Genomic DNA, 27,024 nt, shown 5'->3' with positions numbered 1-27,024 from the left:
ATCATAGCACAAGTCTTATTTATGCAAGAGTGAAGGACAACTTATAGTAGATGACATCAGCAGGCCATGTGGGAGACAAGAGGTTGAGAGGCCTGCATGAAATGGATGTGTAGGCATGTGCAAACATCAAAATACTGGCAATCCACAGGATTGGAGCAGTAACTGAAGGTGACACACTTCTGCTCTTCTGTCTAGACACACACACACACACACGCACACACACACACACACACACACACACACACACACACACACACACACACACACACACACACACACACACACATGCCCAGTTGACTGCAGTGAGAACAGAATCTCTACCTAGGTACACAGACTACAGAACACAGTACTTTATGCAAGCTCCATGGCACAAGTCTGACTTTTCTAAGAGTGCCAGTGAACTTATAGCAGATGACATCAGCAGGCCAAGTGGGAGGCAAAATGCTGGGAGGCGTGCATAGGCTCATAGCTTCATATGTTCATAGGAAGCTACTAGCCTAATGACCCTATGGTGTTTAGAAGCCTAGCTGTGTAAAAACACAAGTACCCTTATTGAGCCTAGTTGGATGGTAGTTGTTAGCAGAGCTATTTTGTGAGCAGCACCAACTGGCCCTGTCCATGAGGGACATAGGTGTCACCCCAGAGGTGATTTACAATCACCCAACAGGTAGTCAAGATTGTGCTTGAACAGGATCATTGAGGAGCACTACTTCACATGTAGTGGGAGCCTATTGCAGAGGATTGGGAGTTGTTGGGGTTATATCTGTCTACCCAGCATATTCTGTTTATGTCACAGGCTAGGTTGAGAATCTTGAGTCAAGTTATTTTAGTCCCATTTGAATTGCAGATGTCCAGTATTTTCAGTAGGGTAGGGTCTGAGACTGCTCTGTATGGCAGGCATAGGTTACCTCTCAGCAGCCTGCATGATACTGGGTATAGTGACAGGTCTTTCAGACTTTCCGTTTATGTCATGTTTGGAGGTCTCAGAGTCTCCCAGGCACAACCCTGTGTTTTCTCCAATTGCTGCAGGTGTCTAGAATGGTACAGACAGAAGGGAGCATTGTACTCAATTGGTGGCCTGATAAGGGTACAGTACAGCAGGGGTATGACCACCCTGGTCTTAGATGTGATGCCCATATGTATGATGTGCACAATGCAGACTATGTGTGCCACCATTTTGGAAACATAGTGATGAAACTGTTATCAACATGTGTTCCCAAGTCGCACAACACCGTGTTTGAGCTAGGTCTATATTATAACATCGAAGTCTTAAAACCTCAAATGTTATAATATCGATCCCTATTCAGCAAATGCTTGAAATAGCAAAGCTGCAGAACACTGAATATTTTCCTAGGGAAAGTATTCAGTGGGTCTTTTCTGCAGCTTCGCTATTTCCTCGACTGTGGTGTGAAGGTGATGGACCGAGTTAAGGTAAATGTGCGAATGGACCGAGGTAAGATGAGTGTGTGATAGTTAGGGACCTTATGGATAGGGAGTGGGTAAGGTGAGTGTGCGATAGTTAGGGACCTTAGGGTTAGGGAGTGGGTAAGGTGAGTGTGCAATAGTTAGGGACCTTAGGGTTAGGGAGCGGGTAAGGTGAGTGTGTGTTAGTTAGGGACCTTAGGGTTAGGGAGCGGATAAGGTGAGTGTGTGCTAGTTAGGGACCTTAGGGTTAGGGTTGGATTAAGGTAAGTGGATAGCTAGTAGTGTATGTGCGATTTAGTGTAGGGTTCTGTCAAGTGTGTATGTGTGGATTATGTATTTTGGTGTGCTTGTGCTGTGTGTGTGTATTCAGGGAACAACAAATTTTTTCCCTTGGAAAAAAATTCGCTGTTCTGAGTGTTCGAGTATATCACATTTTGAAATTCCAAGATCAAGCTTATGGTGTTCAACATTTTGGAATTTCGATAATGTGATATAGACCTCTTTGAGCTTAGAGGGATGCTATGTATATCATAATTAGCAGGGTTACTTCATTGCCAAAGGGGACAATGAGGCATTTTATGCTTTAAGGTTCAGTCTGTGAGTTTGGCACCAATCATTTGTGTGTGGCAGCCCCTTATGTAATATGTACCATCATTGGGGGACTCTATATTAGTGCATCCAGTTACCAGTCATCTGCAAACTTGGTAAACCACAGGCCAACTACTGTGGCCAGATGTTCAGGAAAGCAGTTTGCAAACAGTTGAGGGCCAGCACAGATCCTTGTGTTATTATAATGATAAGCAGCTAATGGGGGAGGCGCAGTCTCCAACTTTGAGAGTATGTTTTATACTAGTGAGCCAGGAATGTTGAAAAGGGAGGAAGGAAAGAACCAGAGCTATTTCTTTAATAGTGTAAACTGAACATGTGTGCAAAATATTAAATTAATTTGGACTGTCACCACCAGAGAAAGGGGTGATCACAACACAATCATGTTTTATAGCCAACAAATCAAGTGTGTTAAGAAGACAAATGTGTGAAATGGAGAGCAATGTATGGGATGATTTTTTTTGTGGGACAGGTGCCCGTTTATTTTTTTATTTCAGATAGAAGAATGTTGTGCACGCTGTTTGAAACTGTTGCACTCCTCTTAGCATCACACAAACACATTGTTCTGCAGTGCGCACCCCAAGCAACACATTTGCATGATGGTAAGTGGAGAACAACAGTGAGGCATTACATAATTGAAATTACAATTCCAAGGTTATTGGATGTACAGGCAGTTGTGTATGTGTGTTAGGAAAATGTAAAGGCTATGCCAGTCCAGACAGCAGAATTATACTTACAGGAATATAGTACACAGTATAGCCACACTCATACATCTATTAATAAATGTGATAATACATACAGACATAAATAAATAGCTGACATAATACTACAGTCTCAGCCCTCATACATATAATTAATATCAGCTCTACTATCTCAAATGCTATAAGTGAGAGAGACTATAATGGGAAGTGGGACAACAGTAAAAGTGTATGGAATACCCTGTATTCAAACCCAGGACCATGTGTATGGTAGTCCTACACTTATACCAGTTGCCACAAGGAGGTTGAAATAACACTTGCCTATCTTTTAGTTCATTGCTATTGATTGCAATGATACAACAGTGAAAAAAGATTCTACACCCTGTACTAGAATGCCGGACCATCTGTACTCCAGCCCTACACTTACACCTGCCACCACAGGGATAGTTACATGACATTTCCTATTTTACTAATTGTTCTTAAGATCACACTGTTAACCACTGCACAATGCCACTTAGCAGGTTTGTGTGATGCCCAATAGCATTAATTGAATGTATTCAGTTTCTATTTATGGCTGTCTTGGTCCTGTCTGCTTCCTAGAGCGCCCAGTTGTCCGGTTTGCACATTGCCACACTTTATGGAAACAAGCTAAGTACAGCCAAACTTAGCATTCATTTCCTCCATTCCCATAATTGCACTATGCCCCACATTGTGCAAATAGTGGCCCCTCAAATAAAAAAAAAAAAAAAAAAAAAAAAAATTAGACAAAGACAGAAAAGAGGCAAGTAGTTGAAATGAGGAAAATCAATGTATGACATACACATAAGAAAATTATGGCTCACATTAGAAATATCTACATAGATCAGGATTTGAACTTTCAGGCCAATGCACCTTCAGAATACAAGATGGGTGCCTTATACATTTTTGCCATACAAACAACTTTGCTGCAAAGAACTGAACTCAATCTGTACACAACCAACTGCAACAGCATCTACAGTGATGTCAAACAATACAAGTGTTAGTTGTACATTTTTTAATTTTGAAGGTAGTACACCTAGTGATCCCACAACCTGTCATTATTACTGCTGCAAATATACATCTCTGTCTTACATTTCAGTGTTTGTTCACCATTCTTCATTTATCTGACCAGTAATCTGAGACATGCAGTGTGTAAGCCATTATATATAATTGGCCTTAAAATTTGTGAGGATATTAAGTGAAAATAATATCATATGCAGATGCCAACAAATGAAGAGTAGGTTGGATGTTAAGGAACACAACCTGTGAATTGTGCCCTGCTTACTTACATTTCCAGCCTTACATCTAACACTTTCTAGATCTAATCTGACACACCCAGTAGAAGCACGGCAGCCTGCCGTGCTGCTGTGTTTTCATTCTGCCAACCACTAATCATTCACAGTTGCAATCCATTAAAAACAAACACTGAGGGAATGCCTGCACTATATTTACATCTCCTACATGGATCCAAGTATTTGGGATTCAGCAATTCTGATGTGTTCACACCTCATTAGCATCTTCACCATGCTAACAGCCCTGAATCTGCACCATATAAAAAGCCAACTGTGTAGCTAGGCAAACTGATGGTGAGGAGACGTCTTTATGTTAGGAAGACTGCACATAAGCTATTTCTTCAGAATATATCTGTACGGGATCCATACAGATGCTCGACTGCATCTTTCACCGAATCCTAATTTGATGAGTATACTTGCATGAAAGTGCTGTTCACTGAAGCAGCACATTTGTGTAAGTATGCTTGTTGTTCCAGTCGTACTATGGTGCGATAAGGGAAAATTCCCTTTTCCTCACTGTAGTGTGACTTCAGAGTGAGAATATTAAAGTAGGGGGGGTGGGGGCTTGCCCCTAACATGGGGGTTGCAGGGGGGCTTGCCCCTGCATTCAAGTAGATTTAGTGCTTTTTTTAACATACTTTAACGAAAGCGCTTTTTTGATTAAAGCACTTTCGTTAAAGTGTGTTCAGTGGTTTTGGATTCGGGCTTTTGAACTTTCGTTCAAAAGTCCAAGCTCCATCTGTACAGAGATGTAGTGAACTTCAGAAGGTACGCTTCTGTTTTGTCAGCTACATACTGCATTAAAATGTATTTAAGAAAAATGTGAAGCAAAGGCTTTTCCACTTTTATCTGTATGCATTAGTTAGAAGTGTACTGATGACATAGGCATGTTTGTCAAGCCACATTATACATGATTGCCAGTACATAAAAATTGAATGCTGTTTGATAAATATATACACATGCTTCAGGAACAGTTTCTCTGATAGCAATTTTACCATTTCAAAAATAGTTTGTTAGCAAACTGTGTCATTTTCCTGTTCTTTTTGGGGGACCAAAGGTGAGTTACTGTTATGACACAAACAAGGGTACAGTGTTCTTTTGGGGAAGGGGAAGAAAAGGTCATTTAATGTTACAGCGCAAACAAGGATATGTTGCTCGTGTTACTCTCCTTGTTTTGCATCCTGCTTGTTGTTCATTTTTCACTTTTCTGTTATGTGATACATATCTGTATTATCCTTCTGTTGTCTTTTAGGACACCGAGGTTTATGCCACCCAGGCATGTCAATCCTCAGAGACCCCCCCCCCCTTCACCGATGCTGAGAACCAGGTTATTGTGGATGCCTTTAGGCAACATGGTGCTCTTTTGCTGGAAAGGGGACAGGGAGATATGGCACATCGGATGAAAATATGGTGCCAGATAGTTGATGATGAGAATGCTGTGGGTATCTATGGCAGGACATATGAGCAGGTGTGCCACGGGGCCACTGACATAATGACATCTGCATAGAAGAGAGCAGCTCGAGTGAGCTGTGACCAAATGGTTACTAGGGAAGGGCCTGCTAGGGAACCACCACTGATACCCAATGAAGAGCTTCTGGCCAATATCAGGGATCCAGACAGCTCCCAGGAGAGTGCAGTGCAGCATGTGCAAGATGTTGGAGCAACAGTTTCAGAGACAGCAAGCACATCTCAGGAGGAGCTTCCAGGTAGGCTTTGGTACCTCAACAGTTGAATACTGTTATATATTAAAACAACTGAAAATCAATAAGTTACATTTGTGTCATGTATTTTTTTGGGGGGGATTGAAATTGCTGTAGTTATTAGCTTAGGTTGTAGTATAGTTAATGGATATATAACGAGGTAAAAGTATTAACCCCTGTGTTACTGTTAATTGTGATGATGTTGCCCTTATCACTTGCTTAACTTTTTCCAGGACTGTCTGCACTGCAGAGGAGAAACTTGTCTGCAGATGATAAGCTAAACATTTTTATGTCAGTCTGCTGAGTAATGTAAAGAAATATTTTAGTGTGTGCTGTTGATGTCAGGCCTGTTGTGTGTATTGGTGTACTGCCTGTAACAGTGGCAGTGCTGTTACTTTGTTAGCATATATTGCACTACAGTAGTGTAGTTATCTCTTTTCCTGTGCTTGTTGCTTTTTATCACAGGTGATCATGGCAGTGGAACTGTGGGCTCTCTGCCATTTGATGTCAGTGTATCAGCAGACTCTGATGATGATAGTGGCCAAACTGAGGCAGAGTTGGGGGAGTGCAGAGATTGAATCTGATATTGAGGTTGACATAGAGGCATCCCATGCAATTCCATTGGACACAGACAGTAGGCTTATGCCTACCCATTCCATTAAGCCCTCAGATATTGGACAGGAGGATGGCAAGGCCATTGATCATGGAAGTTTGGCTACTGTGGTTTCATTGCCTATTGAGTCTGGCTGTAGCCAAAGTGTGGGTGAGGTGCCACACAGGAAGGTTGATAGGGGTGTTTGGAGGGGGTCTGCTGTCCCACCTCCACCTGGTGCAGGTGTCTCTTCCCATCCCACTCAATGTATGTCTAGGCCAGTAATGGAGGCACAGGCATGTTTCCATAGGTGCTCTAGACAAATGCTTAGGGTTGTAGATGTGGCACAGTCTGACATCTGTGACTGCCTCCATCGTGTTTCCAATTCAATGGATTGGATGAAAGACACATTGGAACAAGGGTTGTCAGTGATGGACTAAGGGGTGTCTGTCATTGAATGAGTGTTGCCTGTGATGGAATTTCTGTTGGGAAATGTAAGGCATCTTCATGGGCATAGGTCAGCCACATCATCTACTGTCAGCCAATTTGGCCATGACTGATCTGGCTCCCATAGTGGCAGTACTTCCAGTGCCCCATCAGTGCGTGTGCTGTCCACACCCAGAACTGGCAGGCCATGGAGTTGTGGTCCTGGGTATCCCAGTGAAGGGAGCTCATCCAGCAGACATCAGGTAGCAGCAGTGCATCTGACTGTGGATGTTGATGTGCCAGTGCATCTCCTGTCAGAGCCACTTCTCATGGTCAGGGAAGACAATGATGAACTGTCACCTCTGCCATTCATGGCTCACAACTGTCCGACATACCAAGACATAGAGCCAGCACAGAGCTTGGCTGTATTCATGCAGACACTCACACACGAATTTCACCTGGAGGACCCCTACACACACACACACACACACACACACACACACACACACACACACACACACACACACACACACACACACACGTTACTCATTTGTTGGTTTATCCATATGTCTGCCTGCTTCTCTTTCTTACTCACACACACTCACCGACTATTTATGTCAGCCTAGGCTTTCTGCTCCCCACACAAAACACCCTGTACAAGTGATGGTATCTGTGCCATATCCCTGTTTTCTTTCTTTTGGATTCAGGGGTACATCAGCTTTGTGTCTGATGCTCTGGATGCATAACTAATTTAGTGCTTAGTATATATCTGCATTTGTGGTGTTGATCTGGTAACTGTAGCTGTGACTTATATTGGCCTTGGAAAGTTGGACAGTTGACAGCATCAAAATTTCCCAACTTCATAGTGAATGATCTTGTGAGGGCTGTGAAGTCAGAAACTGCAATGTGTATCATTACTTTCAAACTTCTCTCTTTAATTATTTTCCAGTACAAATGAATGGTGCTAAACTGAGTGCATGCAGTGATTATCAGTACTTTTGAGAGGTATGATTGTTTGTGAATCTTTGATGCCTGAGGCATACTACTTAGTAATGGACATGGTCTATTTCAGATGATCTACTTTTTTAGAAACTCAAAAAAAAAATATCAAAGAGACTATAAGACTGAGTTTCTGAAAACTTGATCATCAAAAAAAAAAAAACAAAAAACAACCCCCCCCTAAAAAAATATACCTTTTTTAGGTTTTTACAGGTGGAAAGACCCCCTTTGCACCCCCCACACCCCCTGCAAATTATATATACCATCTCTGAGATTGCACTACATTGAGGAAAATGGTAAATTTCCTGATCCTTGCTGTACAGCAATTTCCATTTAAAAGCTTGGATTTTCAAAAACTCGATCATATAGCCTCAACCATATGGAGTTCGAGTTTGTAAAAACTCGATCAAATGATAGGCTCCAATGGACACATATAAGTCTCTGTTGTCACATGTTAAGGTAATTTCTGCACAAATCTGTCACATTGTACTTGCTTACTGGACCAAGTAATGAAATACAAGGATATGCTACACATTCATATTATTAAACAATATACTTCTGGTTCAGGACGTATCTTGTAAATGCAGCAGTTGCCACAGATTTAGTTCAAGGCTGTATCTGCCTGATGCAAGCAGTACACAGCCAATACATGTTGAGGTAAAGGTTGTGTGAGTTGACTGGCATCAATGTTACTATATGTATGTGAGTAGGATGAAGGTTTTAGGCCTCTAGGTGGTGAGTAAGTGTGCTATGCATTGTTGCTTAGCCAATGCAAGGCCATACTGAGCATGCCTACATCTGCCTACACCCACAGCAGTTGGTGGTTCACCTCCTATCTCCTCCTCTGCCTGTGGCTGTGGTGACCTTGGCATTGGTGGTGGGATGTGTGCCCCTTCCCCTTGTTGATCCTTCTGAAACTGTTTCCTCAGGATGATGTTTTGTAGCATGACACATACTGTGAATCTTTCTGTATGTGTCCATGGATTGTACTGCAGGGCTCCCCCAGATATATCTAGGCACCACAACTGTGACTTCAACAGCCCAAGCTCATGCTCTATAATATTTCTGGTTTGAGCGTGTGCCTCTTTATGGTGTTCTTCTATGGCTGTGTGCATTTCTGATGAGTGTCATCAGCCATGGTTCCAGTGCCTAGCCTGCATCCCCCAGTAAATGACCCTGTGGGATATCCCCCCTAGCAAACATCTGGTACAGTTGGGAGGTGTTCCAGATATGTGACTTGTGATAACTCCCAGGGTTGCCAGCATATACGTTCAAGATGATTCCCTTTGCATTACACATGACTTGGCAGTTGACTGTTTATGTAGAGCCTACCCTGTTCCGCCAGGTGGTGTCTTAATTTTTCTATGTGTGGAATCTATGGCACCCAGTATTTCAGGGTAGCATGCTATGCTGTAGAACTATTGCATATTTCTGGTCCTCCCCTCAAAACTATGGGGAAAATATATGTGGTCACTGGAATGTTGGAGTATAGCATTCAGGAATTAATGGATGATCCTGGATGCTGATGCCTGTGACACCCCAACATGTCCTCATTCATCTCTGAAAGGTACTTGTAGCTATGATTCTAAGGGCTGCACACCTTTGTCTCCACTAGGATGGGTTCCACTCAGTTGGCACTGGCTCTGAGTTGAAGACAGCAGAGGTTACAGAATTCCTGTAATGTGTCCCGGTCCACCCTGTAGTGGTCTACAATTTTCACATCACGTAGGTTGTGAAAAGTTTAATGGGGCCTGAAAACTCTTCTCCTTCTCAGCCTAGGCCTATTAAAAACAGCAGCTTTGGCTTCAGCTTGTAGCACATATCATTTAAAGTAGCAGCAGCCCCTAACATTCTGTCTGTGTAGACTCCTTTCCATGGGTGCATTCCAAAAGTTTTGGAATTAGCAAGAAAAACTAGCACAGAGTCTACACAGATGCTTTATAGTGTGTTGAATAGCTCCACTGTGCTGGATTGGTTGATTAGCATGCAGTTCAGCTGCTTATGTAATTAGCATGCCACTGCATTTACCTTGTTTGTGTGGGGTTGTGTGCCTCTACACAGTGCTTACTGAATTTAAAACTTGCTGTGGCCATGTGTGCATTACAGTGCAATGCACATGTGAAAAATGACCATGTAGGCTTTATCGAATCTCTCTGATAGTCTTATTGTTCTGTATCTGATTTGTGTGGGGGCAACTTTTTATTCTAAACAATATTCTTTATTTGGTTGTTACAGAAGATCTGTCTGCACTTGTGTGTATTTGCTAATTTAAGTGGACTGAATCAGAACCTAGGGCAGAACAGCAGTAGTACATGTAGTTAGACTGACTTAATGTTTGTGAAGTTCAGCCTGATCCTATGTGAATCAATTTGCCATCAAAAATATTGCAAACTTGACAGCTTGCAAAGCCTGCTCTAGAGATCAAAGAGATTTGTTACACATGTTTGGAAATGTCCTATACTAAGTTCCTTTGGGATACATTGCAAATCAAATTGTCTAACTTGGAAATACAGTGACATTAATTAGGATTAACAATTTGTTATGCTTCACATTTCAACTGAAAAGGTAAATATATCATACTTAAAAACTACATCTGTATTTGCATTAGTAAAATTTTATACTTCCAAAAACTGTCTCTCTTGATATGAGGGAGACATTCCAAAAAAAAAAACTATTTAAAAATCTTCAGATTTATTAATATAAACAAAAAGCATAAGTTAGCTTCAGTAGAATGCTTGAAGAAAATTGTTTGCCCCTATTTGATAAAAATATTTTGACCCTATTAGATATCACTATTGATGGTATAATAGTTAAGCTGTTTAACTCACAGACAAAAGGTACATAGTTAGATTTTCACATCTAAAAGGGAATTTGGCTCGACTTAAAATGGCATACAAGGGCAGTTACCCCAGTGCCACCCTATCATCCTATGAAGCAGCATTATGGTTGAATGATTCTTGCAGTATCACGAATGCTGCAGTGGGAAACTTGTCGGGTACAAGAAAAAGTGTGTGTGTGATGCCATAATTAAAGATACCTTGTTAGATAATTAACTTGAGCGGGTTCAAACCCTGTACCTTGGCTATAGGAGACAAGAACCTTGATGTTCTACACCAATTACCATTTGGTTACAGTTATTCATTAAAGATGGCTGAAATGTTCTGAAATGGGTGCTTTTGTCATTTATTAGTTTATATATTTTGCTTCACTGCTTAATGGAAAAACTGTTCAAAACTATACATTACAAATGCAATGTAATAGACGTTGCTGCATTTAACAAGAACTACACTAAATCAGGAAGTTAAATCAAACACATCTATGCATGGTCCAAAAATGTATGTAGGGGGCCCAGAGACTGAAAACAGTCCAGGGACTAAGGTACACATAATCCAATACTGGCCAGGTGCATTTCCATTGAATGTGAGTTCGAGTTTCAATGCATTTTCAATGACTATGAGTTTCATTGCATTTTCAAAGAGTATGAGTTTCACTGCATTTTCAATGAGTTTGAGTTTCATTGCATTTTCAAAAAGTATGAGTTTCAATATATTTTCAGTGAATGTGAGCTTCAATGGAAGAGATGTTTACTGTTGCTCATACTAAGTCTGTTTTCAATTTGTAATTATTTGCTTAGCAAATGGCCATTAGTGTTTGTGCTATAAAATTTGTAAGCAGTGTTTGTAGTGCAACAGGAAACACACACACCTTTGGTGCATAAGGGTGTGGGTTCTGCAGAGCAATGACAACTACTCAACTGTTTTCCAGAGTTTCACAACTCTTTTACATTTCATAAAACATGCTCTGATGTCTCTTCCTCCACACAAAATAAACACAACCGTTCAGCTTTCTTTTCAAATGGCATATACCCCTTTACTAGTAAATTACTTATTACCAGTCTCCACAGGAAATGTTGACACTCTACTATCTTGGTACACCACTTTTTCCTTACTTCAATAGTTTTAATCACTTATTTTTATAAATCTTTTCATGGCTTTACTTAATAATACTGTGTAATTACATTATTATACCACATTCTTTTATCTTTCTCTACATCATCAATTTCTATTTTCCATGTTCTAATTTTTCTTAAGAATTTGAATTTCTTCATTTACATATTCTATTTCTCTTTTTCTTATGCTCATCATCTCCCAAAACTCTTTGTCCTTATATTTAAACATTATCACTACTGATTTCTCAGTCCCTTCCTTTTCCCACTTCAATACACAATACAAGTTTAAAGAAGCAGAATAAACAGCCTGATATAGTAACCCCAATCCCCCTTCATCTTCACTCATATCCAACACACCTCTTTTCAAGAGGGTTTAATCTCGAACCCCATATGAAAGAAAATACCAATTGCACAATTTCCTTTTCATATTTTTGTAGGATCATATAAAAATTGTATATAAACTATTTTCCCATTAATACAGAATTCACCAGATAAACCTTCTCCTTGAATGTTAATCTATAAGTCCTCCACAGAAAACATATTTCTTTCATTTATTTTATCAAACCATCCCATTAAATCGTAACTACATAAATTTCCTTTTATCTCTAGCAAAGACACTACCTTCATTGAAAAATACACACTCCGAATTTTAACACCACCAAAACCCTTATTTTTATCTTTATTCAAAGTGATTTTCTTTAAACATCCATTAAGAAAAAAAAAAACAACTTCCCTCATCCATATTTTGTTCTTAGTAACCACAGCTATATCATGTATGCATGTCAAACTACTGGAATCACCTCCTCCTTTTGTATCACATATATTTTATAAGCTACTTCACTCACTATTATATTCATTGCCAGTGTGAACAATATTCCACTCATGGGACATACTTGTCTTATATCACACTTCATGCATATTTCTTTACTCGGACATTCATTCACTAACAATCTCACTCTATTATTTTGATATACTGACACACACACAATCTCCTAATTATTTTACATATTCCATTTTTCTCTGTAACATCCCACAAAACATCATGTCCTGATGTATCAAATGCCTTGCTAAATATCAACTAAGTTTCAGTCCTCCCTTTTACTTATAATATTATCCACAATATCTCTCACAACCAATAACAATTCTTGTCATCCCTTCTATTTTATACCATATATACTTTCTTCCATAATATCCTCCATTTTCCTTTCATTCTTCTCTGTATTGTCTTCATAAAATTTTATAACCTGTATTATTTTGTGTGATGGGTCTCCAAATGTTTATTTCACTCTTCTTGTTTTTTCATCTTTTTCCATACAAATTTTAACATCCCACTACATGACATTTCATAAACAAACCATTCCATCAACCATTCATTCAGTCCATTTACAAAATACTCTCATTACCAATCCATTAATCTCTTTTACATTCCATACTGATACTGAATCAACATTTACTTTCCCAAGTACTTCATCCAATTCATTAATAGTAATTTATTTTTCAAATTATTCCTTAAATTCCTTAACTTGTTCTGGGATTTTTATACTTCCCATATATACACATTTTCCATCTTTTATATTATACATATTTTCTACATGCTATGCAACAATACTCACCTTGTGTTCTTTTTACCTCCCCTTTTATATTTTAATTTCCCTCATTATACTAATATTCTCCTTTACTATTTTACCGAAATATGCAGATACCTCCTCCTTTCTCCTTTGTAAATAATATTGCTGCCTGAATGGCAATGCCTTTATTTTTTCTTGATTTTTTATTTATATCTATTTCCATATCATAATACCATGTTATATTATTTTCTAGAGTATCTAATACATTTCAACACATTTTCCCCTACTTCACGTTCTCTTCCTTTCTTACATCATTCTGACACTGAAAAATAAAAACCCTTTTACACTTCTTTTTAAATTCAATCCACCATTCAGACAAGTTTTTATAGAAGTCATTCATGGTTATATGATCCTTCCAGAACTGCAATACTTCTTACTCTTCAATATCTTCCCATAATTTCTCATTTATTCTTCTTATACACTTGCTTATGTTAATATACATCCTTTCTTCCATCACCTCCATCCATATTGCTAAATAATCTAATCTGTCACAACTGTATCACTGTCTGGTACCCCCAAACCTTCCAATAATACAAAATAATCCATTTCAGATTAATCCATACAGCTAATTTACTACATTGTATCTCTTCCTGTATTTTAGATCTTTCCCTTTCCTTTTATATTTCCTCTTAAATCACAATCCGTCTCCTGAAATTATAATTTTCATGTGAACCACCACAGTTTATTTGATGAAACAGATGTTCTCTTTCCTTTCTAGTTCTATATGCATAGAATGCTATAAAGTCAGTAAAAAGGGGAATTTAAAAATAAACCTGGTGGTGACCAAAGGGGGCATCCCGGGGGGTTTTCCCAGATGCCATACCCTCAGCACCTCCCACAAAGTGGTGTATGCAGACTCCGACTTCCGTGTCATGAGACAGTACACCAGGGTATGACCCTCATTGAGGTGGGAGTGCCAATACAGCCATGTAATGTATATAGCTGGCGACAGATATCGGCCCATGTGGGAAAGGTGCCATCACCAAGAACAAAGTCGGACCTGCACAGGTCAGTCAGGTTCTGTGTTGTAGTAAGTACTACCAAGGAGCGGTACCATCCATATCCGACCTTCTACGGTATGAAGCTGCCACTACGGAGTGGATACTGGCTGGCATCAATATCTGCAAGGGTTGCTGGAGGTGTAGCCATGGATGCCCGTGCCTGCTGCCGCATTCTGGTGATGCTTCTTCGAAGGGTCGCACGACAAGGCATCTCCTGCAGTACATTGTCATCTGCTGTGCCTAGCACACTCTGCATTACCAAGCTCGGCAATTCATTACCAGTTACCGCCCTCTGACGCAGTTCTGCTCGCAATGTAGCCACTTGTGCCATTGTTGCATCTGGGCCGTGCTGGTGTGGCAGTGATTTCAGCAATTCCTCACCCTCTTCCTGCCGAACAGTGATGTCACATCCTCTGCATGCCTTCGTTCTCCGCTCACTACATGCCCAGTACCGTTTTGGTGGTGTCTCACGTTCCAAATGGTAGAGGTACCCCTCCAACACCAGCATGGGTTTGCCACGTTGGCTGGGCACTGTGCTGTATCTGTTGCCAATCAGACCAGGGCTATACAGATACATACATTCCAGCATGGTTGCAGCACTTGTAGATGGTCTCTCAGAATCCATCACAGCCGGTGGAGCTTGGTATGGGATATACTACTGAACCTGGACACAGTCCCTTCCAGACAGTAGGCCACTCGGTTTACACCTCCTTGTCTTATACCGTGTAGTAACTCTGTCTGTCTCAATGGCCCTGTACAGCTTTGCACTCCAACCGCCTCTGACTGTCTCTTCCCTATGGTTGCAATGTCTGCAGTTAACACATCCCTGGGGTTGCCGTATGCTTGTACTCTGTTTAGAGTCCACGATGCCTGATTGAGCACAGGTTCTGTGTGTACTGTGCCAGCCCCTTTAACTCCCTGTTGTTGCTGCCAGCCAATCACGGTTTAGGGCTTGGTGTCTGCTTGAGTGGCAGATGTTACTTAGGGAGGTACCTCTGTCTTGCACCCTTGTCTTCCTACATGGGGCTGGGTACTTGTCTATACTCCTGTAACAGGGACAACGTGACGTGTTTAGCAGAAGCTGCATGTCTTACTCTACTGTGGAGTCGGAGATGGGTTACAGCTACTATATCCCCTGCTACTGGGTTAGTGTGTCATGCTTTACCAGGTTAGCATGTTCACACCTACAACTGCACTCAGGGGCTCTAGCAGGGTAGGTACTGTTTGTTGCAGGCATGCTTGTTATCTGGGTTTGTCCTATACTACAGACACCCTGCTGTGACATGCTTACTACTAGTACACAGACAGGTTATAGTGTGTGTGGTCTATTGACCCTGACACTGCTTTGTCTGTACCTTTAAGGGTTTAGCCTGACACATGACCTGCTTTTCTATGCAGCATTTCCTCTGTAAAGTGTGCTGTGCATTGCTCTACGTGCTGGGGACTTTACTTCCTGCTTCTCGGGGACTGTTTGCTGTGTTTGCGTGGACAACTGGGGCTGTGAGGGTAAGTAATGGTTTTATGACTGCTTCTGCAACTGTTTTGGGTGTATGAGTGCTTATGCAACTGTTTTGGTGTTATGACTGCTTCTGCAACTGTTTTGGGTTTAGGACTGCTTCTGCAACTGTTTTGGGTGTATGAGTGCTTATGCAACTGTTTTGGTGTTATGACTGCTTCTGCAACTGTTTTGGGTTTAGGACTGCTTCTGCAACTGTTTTGGGTGTATGAGTGCTTATGCAACTGTTTTGGAGCACTACTGTTGTGCTGTGTTTCGCGCCGATCTGCGTGTGTTTGCCGGCCGTGTACGCTGTGTGTTGACGGCCTGCGTGTTTGCCTTAGGGGCCGTCCGCTTTTGTCTGTTTTCACACCGCCGCATCTTTCCGCCGCGTTACTACGTTTCGGCAGCACCGCTCTACGGTTTAGCGGTGCTGCGGCCTTCTGGTTTCGGTGATGTAGCTCGCGGGCATTTGTCTCGCGATCTACACGCCGGAACCCAAAAATTGTATATAAACTATTTTCCCATTAATACAGAATTCACCAGATAAACCTTCTTCTTGAATGTTAATCTATAAGTCCTCCACAGAAAACATATTTCTTTCATTTATTTTATCAAACCATCCCATTAAATCGTAACTACATAAATTTCCTTTTATCTCTAGCAAAGACACTACCTTCATTGAAAAATACACACTCCGAATTTTAACACCACCAAAACCCTTAATTTTATCTTTATTCAAAGTGATTTTCTTTAAACATCCATTAAGAAAAAAAAAAAACAACTTCCCTCATCCATATTTTGTTCTTAGTAACCACAGCTATATCATGTATGCATGTCAAACTACTGGAATCACCTCCTCCTTTTGTATCACATATATTTTATAAGCTACTTCACTCACTATTATATTCATTGCCAGTGTGAACAATATTCCACTCATGGGACATACTTGTCTTATATCACACTTCATGCATATTTCTTTACTCGGACATTCATTCACTAACAATCTCACTCTATTATTTTGATATACTGACACACACAATCTCCTAATTATTTTACATATTCCATTTTTCTCTGTAACATCCCACAAAACATCATGTCCTGATGTATCAAATGCCTTGCTAAATATCAACTAAGTTTCAGTCCTCCCTTTTACTTATAATATTATCCACAATATCTCTCACAACCAATAAAAATTCTTGTCATCCCTTCTATTTTATACCATATATACTTTCTTCCATAATATCCTCCATTTTCCTTTCATTCTTCTCTGTATTGTCTTCATAAAATTTTATAACCTGTATTATTTTGTGTGATGGGTCTCCAAATGTTTATTTCACTCTTCTTGTTTTTTCATCTTTTTTCCATACAAATTTTAACATCCCACTACATAACATTTCATAAACAAACCATTCCATCAACCATTCATTCAGTCCATTTACAAAATACTCTCATTACCAATCCATTAATCTCTTTTACATTCCATACTGATACTGAATCAATATTTACTTTCCCAAGTACTTCATCCAATTCATTAATAGTAATTTATTTTTCAAATTATTCCTTAAATTCCTTAACTTGTTCTGGGATTTTTATACTTCCCATATATACACATTTTCCATCTTTTATATTATACATATTTTCTACATGCTATGCAACAATACTCACCTTGTGTTCTTTTTACCTCCCCTTTTATATTTTAATTTCCCTCATTATACTAATATTCTCCTTTACTATTTTACGAAATATGCAGATACCTCCTCCTTTCTCCTTTGTAAATAATATTGCTGCCTGAATGGCAATGCCTATATTTTTGCTTGAATTTTTATTTATATCTATTTCCATATCATAATACCATGTTATATTATTTTCTAGAGTATCTAATACATTTCAACACATTTTCCCCTACTTCACGTTCTCTTCCTTTCTTACATCATTCTGACACTGAAAAATAAAAACACTTTTACACTTCTTTTTAAATTCAATCCACCATTCAGACAAGTTTTTATAGAAGTCATTCATGGTTATATGATCCTTCCAGAACTGCAATACTTCTTACTCTTCAATATCTTCCCATAATTTCTCATTTATTCTTCTTATACACTTGCTTATGTTAATATACATCCTTTCTTCCATCACCTCCATCCATATTGCTAAATAATCTAATCTGTCACAACTGTATCACTGTCTGGTACCCCCAAACCTTCCAATAATACAAAATAATCCATTTCAGATTAATCCATACAGCTAATTTACTACATTGTATCTCTTCCTGTATTTTAGATCTTTCCCTTTCCTTTTATATTTCCTCTTAAATCACAATCCGTCTCCTGAAATTATAATTTTCATGTGAACCACCACAGTTTATTTGATGAAACAGATGTTCTCTTTCCTTTCTAGTTCTATATGCATAGAATGCTATAATTCTACAAACATGTTCTTTCCTCCTCACATCCACAACAGTTAACCTTCCCATCCTTAACAGTGTTACATCCAGTATGTTCACTGTTTTTGTTACATTCAGTATTGTCACTGTTTTTATACAACACAGTCACTCTAGAACAATGCTCACTTCCTAAGTTCTATATTATATTTCTACCCCACATGTTTTTTGTTTGTAGTCTTTATTCACTTGTCAGGAATCTTAAATGCTCTAACAGAATAACATCCATATCATATTTATCTTACTATTCCAGTATCCCTTTCCTTCTTACAGTGTTAATAATGCTATTGGTATTTACTGAAAGTACTATGCATTGCTGTTTCTCCTTCTTTTCAAGTTCAGGGGAAATATTTTTACATTTTCATTTTCTTATTTTTACTCTTTCCCAAACTTAATATTTTCCTGGGTTTATGTACAAATAATCCTTGAGCCTCAATATTAGATTTTTCACTGACTAGAACTTCAAATAAATGATTAGTATCGATCCCTTCTCCTGACCTCTCTTTTTGCAAACACTCTCTCTCTCTCTCTCTCTCTCTCTCATTTCCCCTCCATATTTTTTATTCTTCTACAATTTCTTCCTTACCTAGTTCATCGTCTTCCCCAGCCTGTTCTTGTTCTTCCTTGTTTGTTTTCTTCCCTTTCCCCTTCTTTTTAATTATTTACTGTTTGCTCTTGCCAATTCATCCAAAAGTGTTTTTTTTTTAATAAAACCTGCATTCAACCACACACCTTCTTGCTATATGTCCATTCTCCCCACACTGGTTATATTCAGGTACACACCTTCTTGCTATATGTCCTTTTTCTCCACACTGGGTACATTGTTCCTTGCCACAATCATGAATTTAAATGGGAAAAGTCCCCAATAAAGAAACATGATTTAGGCTGGGCAGCCTATCTTAATGTCCCTCTATGACCAGCCTCAGAAATAACACTTGGCACGTGTTTCACCATATTGTTTTCACATTTCAGAACCTTCAGCCTCCATTCCATAAAATTCTCTCATCTCTTATTTTCACAATATTATAATCAGTTTTATACAGACCCTGCATGCATGTTTTTACCATTGTATTCTTCCAATTCATCAGTTCTAAACTGCAAACTAACATTTCTTTCAACATTTAGGTTTCCAACAGAAAATAAATAGTGTTCAATGAATAAATGTCCTTCTTTTTGTTACACACTTCCAGAAATGTCATCATCAGTCAATCAGTTTCTAATGTAAATTCAAAAAGTATCTGTCCCAATATGTAAAAAAGATCAAATTTCTTGAGCTTTAAAACCCAGAAGAGTTACCAAATTGTCCCATACATAATATCTATTACAGTGTCATTTTTTTCTTATTCTCGTGGTTGGTATTCTCTTTGCTTTAAAAAAACGTTTGACTTACAGTTTGTTGCTTCTCTCCTTTTTGCCTGTCATCACTGTTACATATGTTTTACTAACTGCATTCTCTGCCACACATTCTCAGTTTGTTGCTGCTTTCCTCTTTTTATTTCTGTTATTACTGCATATGTTTTAACTCCTACATTCTCTGCTTCCACATCACCTGGTTCCTTCACCACATTTCCATCCTCAGCACTCCCAAAAAAAGTTATCTGTCACCTCACCCCATCAAACAGCATAACTGTCACCTGGATCAACCTGCATGATTATTTTTAACAGAAGAACATCTGCTTGATTATTTTTAACAGAACATCTGCAAGTCCTCCTGATGCCAGTTTTGTTATCTGCACCACTTCAACAGACTCGCTTATTTCCTTCTCCATGGAGACAGCTAAACATTGCTCATTTGTGACATCCGCCACACATGAACCTTTGTTTACATTCTGAAGCTCCATGTCAAACAACATTTTCTCCAAATTCTCTTTCCACCTCAGCTCTCTCCATAATGTTTCTCTTCTCCTCCATGCTGCTGCTGCTTCACTTAGGCATCCTCCTTGCTGATGTAGATCCTCTGGGTGCCACCTAGCAGTTCCAAACAGTAGGGGAAGCTCCACAATGCCCTGGCCAAATTTCCCTTAGTACTATAAATACTACTTTGGGTCTCCCCCCAGAAATGAAGTCACTACCTTAGTGAGACTAACCTGGTCCGCAAAGGATAAATAAAAAAAAATAACTGCTGACTGGAGTCACCCCATTCCACCTCCTAAATTCATGATAACACTTTTTATTGAGGGTCAGTCCTCTTAGTTCATACTGTTTGTTACCCAGGTTTACCTTCTTCAACTCTAGAATCCTTGTTCAGTGTTTGTCCTTTACAAAATATATGTGTTGTTGCTGTTAATGTCATATAGTCCAGGGTCTGAGGTTTGTTCCTGACATCCCATTTTGCTGCTTGCATGTTTCTGTCCATGTGGACTTCTTCTGAAAACTCTGATTTTCTCCATCTTTGAAAATACTGCATTTTGACTAGCTTCTCTGAATTATTTATGCATATATAGAGGTTGCCCTTATCTTTGTCCTTTCTACTTCTGTCATGGCTGAAATACTCTACAAGACTGAGAGCATGTAGTTTCATTGCAGCTGCTTCCAGTGAAGGTTTCATTGCATCAGATAGATCAAATGGCAATTATAGCATCTACCTCCATTCCCGGTATGTGAAGAACTTACCTTTAATGTGTGTGGTCACTGGTACAGTAAATTACATGCATACCTCTCAACTGTACAGATTTTCACAGAATGTCAAGACTTTTGCCTATTTTGTGTTTTTCTAGCAAATCATTAGCAAATTATTGAAGATTTAAGTTAAAAAATAAAAACAGATATTTGAGTTTCAGATTTCGCACCCTTCGGAAAAATTCATGCTAATGCAAAACCTGTCATTCTATCTACTTTCTAAGTTTGTAAGAGTTATATTTAAAAATTGTCCCTATTTTTGATTTTTGCCCCTTCCCTTTAGTTATGGCTTTGTGCAGATTTCCTGCTCTAAGAGGTTGAGTGGTATGACTACATGAAAAATGTAGGTGTGAGGGAATGGGGAATGCAGACATTTAATGTGTTCTTTAAACTATTGATGTTGCTGGATTATACTATTTTCTTCAGCATTATGCTGTAGACAGAACTGGAAACAGGTTTTGACGTTAGCGACCTTTGCCCTTAACATTTTTAAGTAAGGTTGTACAGATAATAAAGCTACCTATGTGCCTGTTTAAATTCTCTAAATTATAAATTGTTATCCTCAGAACAGCTGAATTACAATACAGAACAAAGTTGTGAACAGCACGGAGCATTGAAGGAAGACATCAGTGCATCAGCGGCACATGAGATTCTATAATTGACAGGTAATAATTTATTTAGCTTAGGAACATCATCAGATTCCAAAACACAATGTGTGCACCTAAAGAAAGTAAAATTTGACAGACTAGGGCACCAACTATTTCATGAAAGCATAATAGTAACTAAAACACCACCTCCTTCACTTACATCAAAAGCAAAGACACGAAAATAGAGCAAAGCTTCAAACAAGCACAATACCAGGGTGAAAAATTCTCAAATCATTTATTTATAAATTATTTCATGAAAGCACTCAGCAGCAATATCTTACGATTTTCTAAGCAATCCTGAGGATTCCGCAAAATATAACTCAAAAAAAAAAATGAACGTCTTCCAGATCACATTTGGAACTGGATTGCTAGAGAGCTCTGAGGACATACCAAGATCTACAGGATAGGATTATAGAGGTTTGACAACAGTCCCAGTATTCCTACAGTAAGTGGTACAATCCATACCTTAACACCAAGTAATTGCTGTTATTATTTACTTAATATGCATAGTGAGCGGAAGTAGGATCCATAGATATTCCATATATAATACCTGTATTAATATTAACAGAGTAATTGTAATTGAAATAAGATGTGTTATTTAAATACTGATGGCCATCTAACTGCTCATACTGAAGCCAGGGGTCCTAATGGACAGATGAAAAGCCAGCAAGCAAAGGAGAGTAGTAGTGCTGAAAATGACCCTGTTTTTCACAAAATCTCATTAAGGCGACACTGATATATAGACTATATTTATATAGCAAATATCATGGACAGAATTAAGTCAAAAACAAAAAAAAGATAGCTGGGTGCACAACACCCAGGATAAAAAAGTGCCCAATTCTGGTAGGCGCACTGGTGCCAGGACTGGAAAAAATGACAGTGTAGAATCCTCAAAATATGTAAACATTCCTAAAATGAGGCTAGGCCAGGCCCATGGGGAGGATGGCCCCCATGTTGTAGAAGGAAGTAGCAGTCCACAAACATTGATTGGCCAAACAAGAGCCATAAAGGCGATATTTTTATTTATTTATTTTTATTTTATTTTACATTTGTTAACCGGGAGAGTCTGATTGGATATTAGTCCATTTTCAGTGTAGGCCCTGGGAGAAAAGCTCCAAGAGATACAATTTTATAGTTAAAAGACAATAGAGATAGTACATTAAATTCTAGTAATAGGTAGGTTACACAAGTGTTAGCATAAGACAATCATATGGTAATTATTATGAGACATAGTAGAGCAAAATGGAAAGGAGTACAATGGACAACATTCATGAGATACATTTCTTTACCCTCTAGAGAAACTGGAAGTACAATTCGTACAACAGTCTAAATATAAGGCATTACTACTTGTTTTGTATATATGATAGGTCTGTAGCTAAGCTAGCCAGGGGTAAGACAGGAGCATAGTCTGTTATTCATGAAGTGAGTTTTAAGTAGTTTTTTAAATTGGGTTGAGGAGTTGTTGCCTGTTATATGGGCAGGAAAGGAGTTCTGGATTTTAGAAATTCAGTGGCTGTAGATGGATTTTCCTGCCTCATTGTTAAATTTGATAATCTTAAGGAGGTTTTGGGTGCTAGATCTTAGGGGTCTGGTGGTGGTGTAGGGTTGAAGTAGTTGTTGTAGAGCTGGAGTGTTATCTGAGTGATGTAATAATTTGTATGCAAGTGATAGTTGATTGAATTTAAGTATTAGTGGGAGTTCTAACTAATTGAGTGTTTTGAGGCATTCACAGTGATGTGTTCTAAAGGATGAACCTGTAGCAAATCTAACTATCTTGTTATAACAGCTGTTGAGTTTGTTTATGTCAGTTTTGCGGAGGATTGGTAAGCACAGGTGAGTCATAGAGTAAGGTGGATACTAGGTGTGTCCTGGCTATTGTTATTTTGAAGTGGTTGGAGAGAAATTGTTTGTTTTGAAAGAGTGTACCAAGTTTTTTATGAACTCGTTTTATGGTTAAGGAAATGTGTATGTCAAATCTAAGGTGATTGTCAATTTCCATGCCTAGCAGTTTGGTGTGATTGGTAGGGGTAATGGTGGTATTGTTATTTGAGGAGATTTTGAAGCCATCTGAGGGGGGTATAGATCTGTGGGAGCTAAAGAGGAGAAGGTTTGTTTTAGCTGGGTTAAAAATGAGGTTTTGATTGGTGATCCAAGTTTCGGCTAGGGAAAAAGATTCTTGTGTTTGGGAGAGGAGGATGTCTAGTGACTTGGCTGGGCATATTATGGTGGTATCATCAGCATATTGCACTATTGAGGCTTTAGGAATGTTGGCTGGGAGTTGATTTGTAAATAGAGTGAAGAGCAATGGACCCAAGATGCAGCCTTGGGGAACCCCTAGGAAGACAGGCAATAAGGTAGAGATTCGATTTTGCCATATTACAGCTTGCTGCCTGCCATCTAGATAGCTCTTAAACCAAGAAATAGCAGAGGTACTAAGGTTTAGGGTGGATAGTGAGTGAAGGAGCTTTGCATGGTTGACCATGTCAAAAGTTTTGGATAAATCTAAGAATGTAGCTGATATGAGCAGTCCGTTGTTTCTGTGATTATTGATGGTATTAGTAAATGAGGTAAGTGTGGTGAAGTTGCTGTGGAAGGGTCTAAAGCCATGCTGCTGTGTGGATAGTAGTTTGTTTTCTAGGAGGTACTTCATCAATTGCATATGTACGACTATCTCAAGAAGTTTTTATAAGAGGGGTAGTATTGCTATAGGGCAATAGTTATTGAGTTCAAGAGAGCTACCACCTTTGTGCAGTGGAATTATATGAGATATTTTCCATAGCTGGGGTACTTTACACTCAGAGATGGATCTTTTTATTAGGATGGAGACAGGGTAGGCTATAATTTTGCAGCTAGTTGAACGTATTCAGTTGGTAGTTTATCAGTGGCTAGGGTGGTTGTTTTGAGTTTTAGTAGTAGCTTTAGTATAGTCTTGGTGGATACTGGGTTGAAGCTGAAGTTGAGGCCCTTGATCAATATTTCTGGTGGAGAGGGGGTTGTTGTCGAAGTGGGATTGTTGGAGCTAGGCTGGTTATTTGCAAGGGTTTGGATTGTTTCTGTAAAGAATTTGTTGAACTGTGTGGGGATATTGTTATGGTTATTTGATGTTTTTGAAGTGGAGGTGGATGCTTTCCCTGGTTGTAATACAGAGTTGATTGCTGCCCAGAACTTTTTGGGTTGTTGTTTATATGTTTATTCTATATATTTTGGTAGTAGGAGATTTTGTCTGTTTTGATAAGTTTTTTGGCTTTGTTGCATAGTTCAAGGTATGTTTGTTTATCTAATTGGGATTTGCTATTACGAAAGTTTGTCCAGGCTTTGTTTCTATTTTTGAGGAATGTTTTAGTGTCTGGAGTTAGCCAGGGGGCATGTTTGGTTTTAATTCTCATGGTTCTGGGGGGGAGGGGGCATGATGGTTAAGTATATTTGTGATGGTTGTATTGAATATAGTACTATAGTACTGCTTCATTGAGGTCTAAGTTTTTTAGGGGGGTCCAGTTACACATTTTTAGCTCATTGTTAAAGGTGAATAGGTGAAAATGTTTTTTGTTCCTAATTTCTCGCACAGTTACTTGGGTCAGTTGGCATGTTTTACATCTTAGTAGAAATGTAGCTCGGTGGTCACTGAGGGTATCTGGTTGACACCCTGCTAGGGATATTAGAGAAGGATGTGATACAAGTATCCAGTCCAGTATGGATTGATGTTTGGTTCTTTTGTTTGTTCTAGTGGGGGAGGTTATAAGTTGGGTTAGTCCATGTAGGTTGATGTGGGAGGGTGGGTTTTGATTGAAGCAGTTGTTCCAGTCAATATTAAGGTCACCTAAAAGGATGTTTTCTTGGGGGAGGGAGTCAGATATCCATTCTAGCAGAGTTTCTGTAATGGAAATATTGTTGCCTGGAGGCATACAGCACCCTATAATATTGATATATATAGAATGGACTATTGAGGATAAGAAAGAAATTATGTATTGTTACTATTATGTAAAAAGCCCAGAATTTCCAGATACAAGATATACGAAATGATTAAGAGAGAAATTAAAGGAAAGAAAAATACTTCCGCAGGAAAAACTGTCAGAAGCTTCAAATAAAAATATGGGTTCATTAATACAGCAGATTTTTGAAAAACAGTATACAGATCAAGAAACTTTAATCTGTTTGGAAAAAGAAGCATATGAGGAAGTGTGAAAATATAAACAACAAAACCTAGAGATATTTGAAAAACATAAAAAAGAAATATGGACATGGGAAACAAAGAGATGTTTGATATGGTGTAATATTTATGCAAAGGAGAAACCCAAGTTAACTAATATAGAGAAGGAAGTCTCAAAGATATTCAAAGAGAAATACAGCAAAGGCATCCAGATATGGAACATTTTACAATAAAAAATTAATATCACAAAAATGTAATGTGGAAAAAAAGATTAGTAAAGCAGAAGTCAAAGAAATAAAAGGTGAAGTTATGGAGTGCTTTTGAAGTGAAAGATTTAATGTAGAAGGTCTAACACAGATTACCTCACAGCATGAAGGAGTGAGTCCCCAGAATAAGGAAAAGCAAGAAGATCAGGAGACGTGTAAAGAAGAAATATGGACATGGAAAAGGAAAATAGATTTAATATGGTGTGATATTTATGCAAAGGAGAAAGTAAAACTAACTAATACAAAAAGAGCAGCACCAAAGGTATTTGAAGAGAAATACAGGCAAAGGAATCGGGATATGGAAAACTTTACAATACAAAAAGTAAGAAATTATTGTATTTGACACAACCCAATAAGAGTGCTAGTCATTCACAAAAGCTGATCAGCCATTAAAAGTACTGTGATGTCTATTACCTCAGCTGGTTAAGCAATATAGTAATGCAAATGGAGGTTGATTGTCCATAGGTTCAAATCCCACAAAGTCCATGATATGCATAAGATAGACAAACATTTTGGTTTTCTTTGTATAATGTGAAGATATTGCATGGTGGTGTATCGAATTAGGGAATAATCTGTACATGTGTTTCATATTTGAAGTACATTAATGTTTACAGTGCATAGGCCACTGCTGAGTATACATTTCATTGTTATCTGCAATTCTTTGTGAATGTACCATACAAAGTACTTTCTTAACACTGTTGGATATGTAATTCCTTACAATGATCATAGAAAGTGAAAATATGTAAGCATTGTCTTAGATGTGCATTAATAAGTATTCACATGTAATAATTCTTAATTGAGTTAGGGAAATGTAACATCAGCGCTGGCTGCTATGGATTTGATTTGATTGGGTGCTGTAATCAGACTGAGTATACAGCAAATGGACATGTGATCCCTAGGTTTAATTTCTCCAGATATTTTGGATTTCTAATACCATGATGGGAATTAATCACATTTCTAAGTCAGAGTATAATTAAAGTTCATAAAATTAGTATTATTTCTGTCTTTGATGCTAGCCAAAAGTGCTCTTCGTGACACTTGCAGTCTACCCAGAACTGACTTCTCCTGCATTT

Source organism: Protopterus annectens, chromosome 13.part0 (assembly GCF_019279795.1).
Source record: "Protopterus annectens isolate FY-2018-M chromosome 13.part0, PAN1.0, whole genome shotgun sequence".
NCBI classification, from domain to species: Eukaryota; Metazoa; Chordata; order Ceratodontiformes; family Protopteridae; genus Protopterus; species Protopterus annectens.
This window is presented reverse-complemented; position numbering follows the sequence as displayed.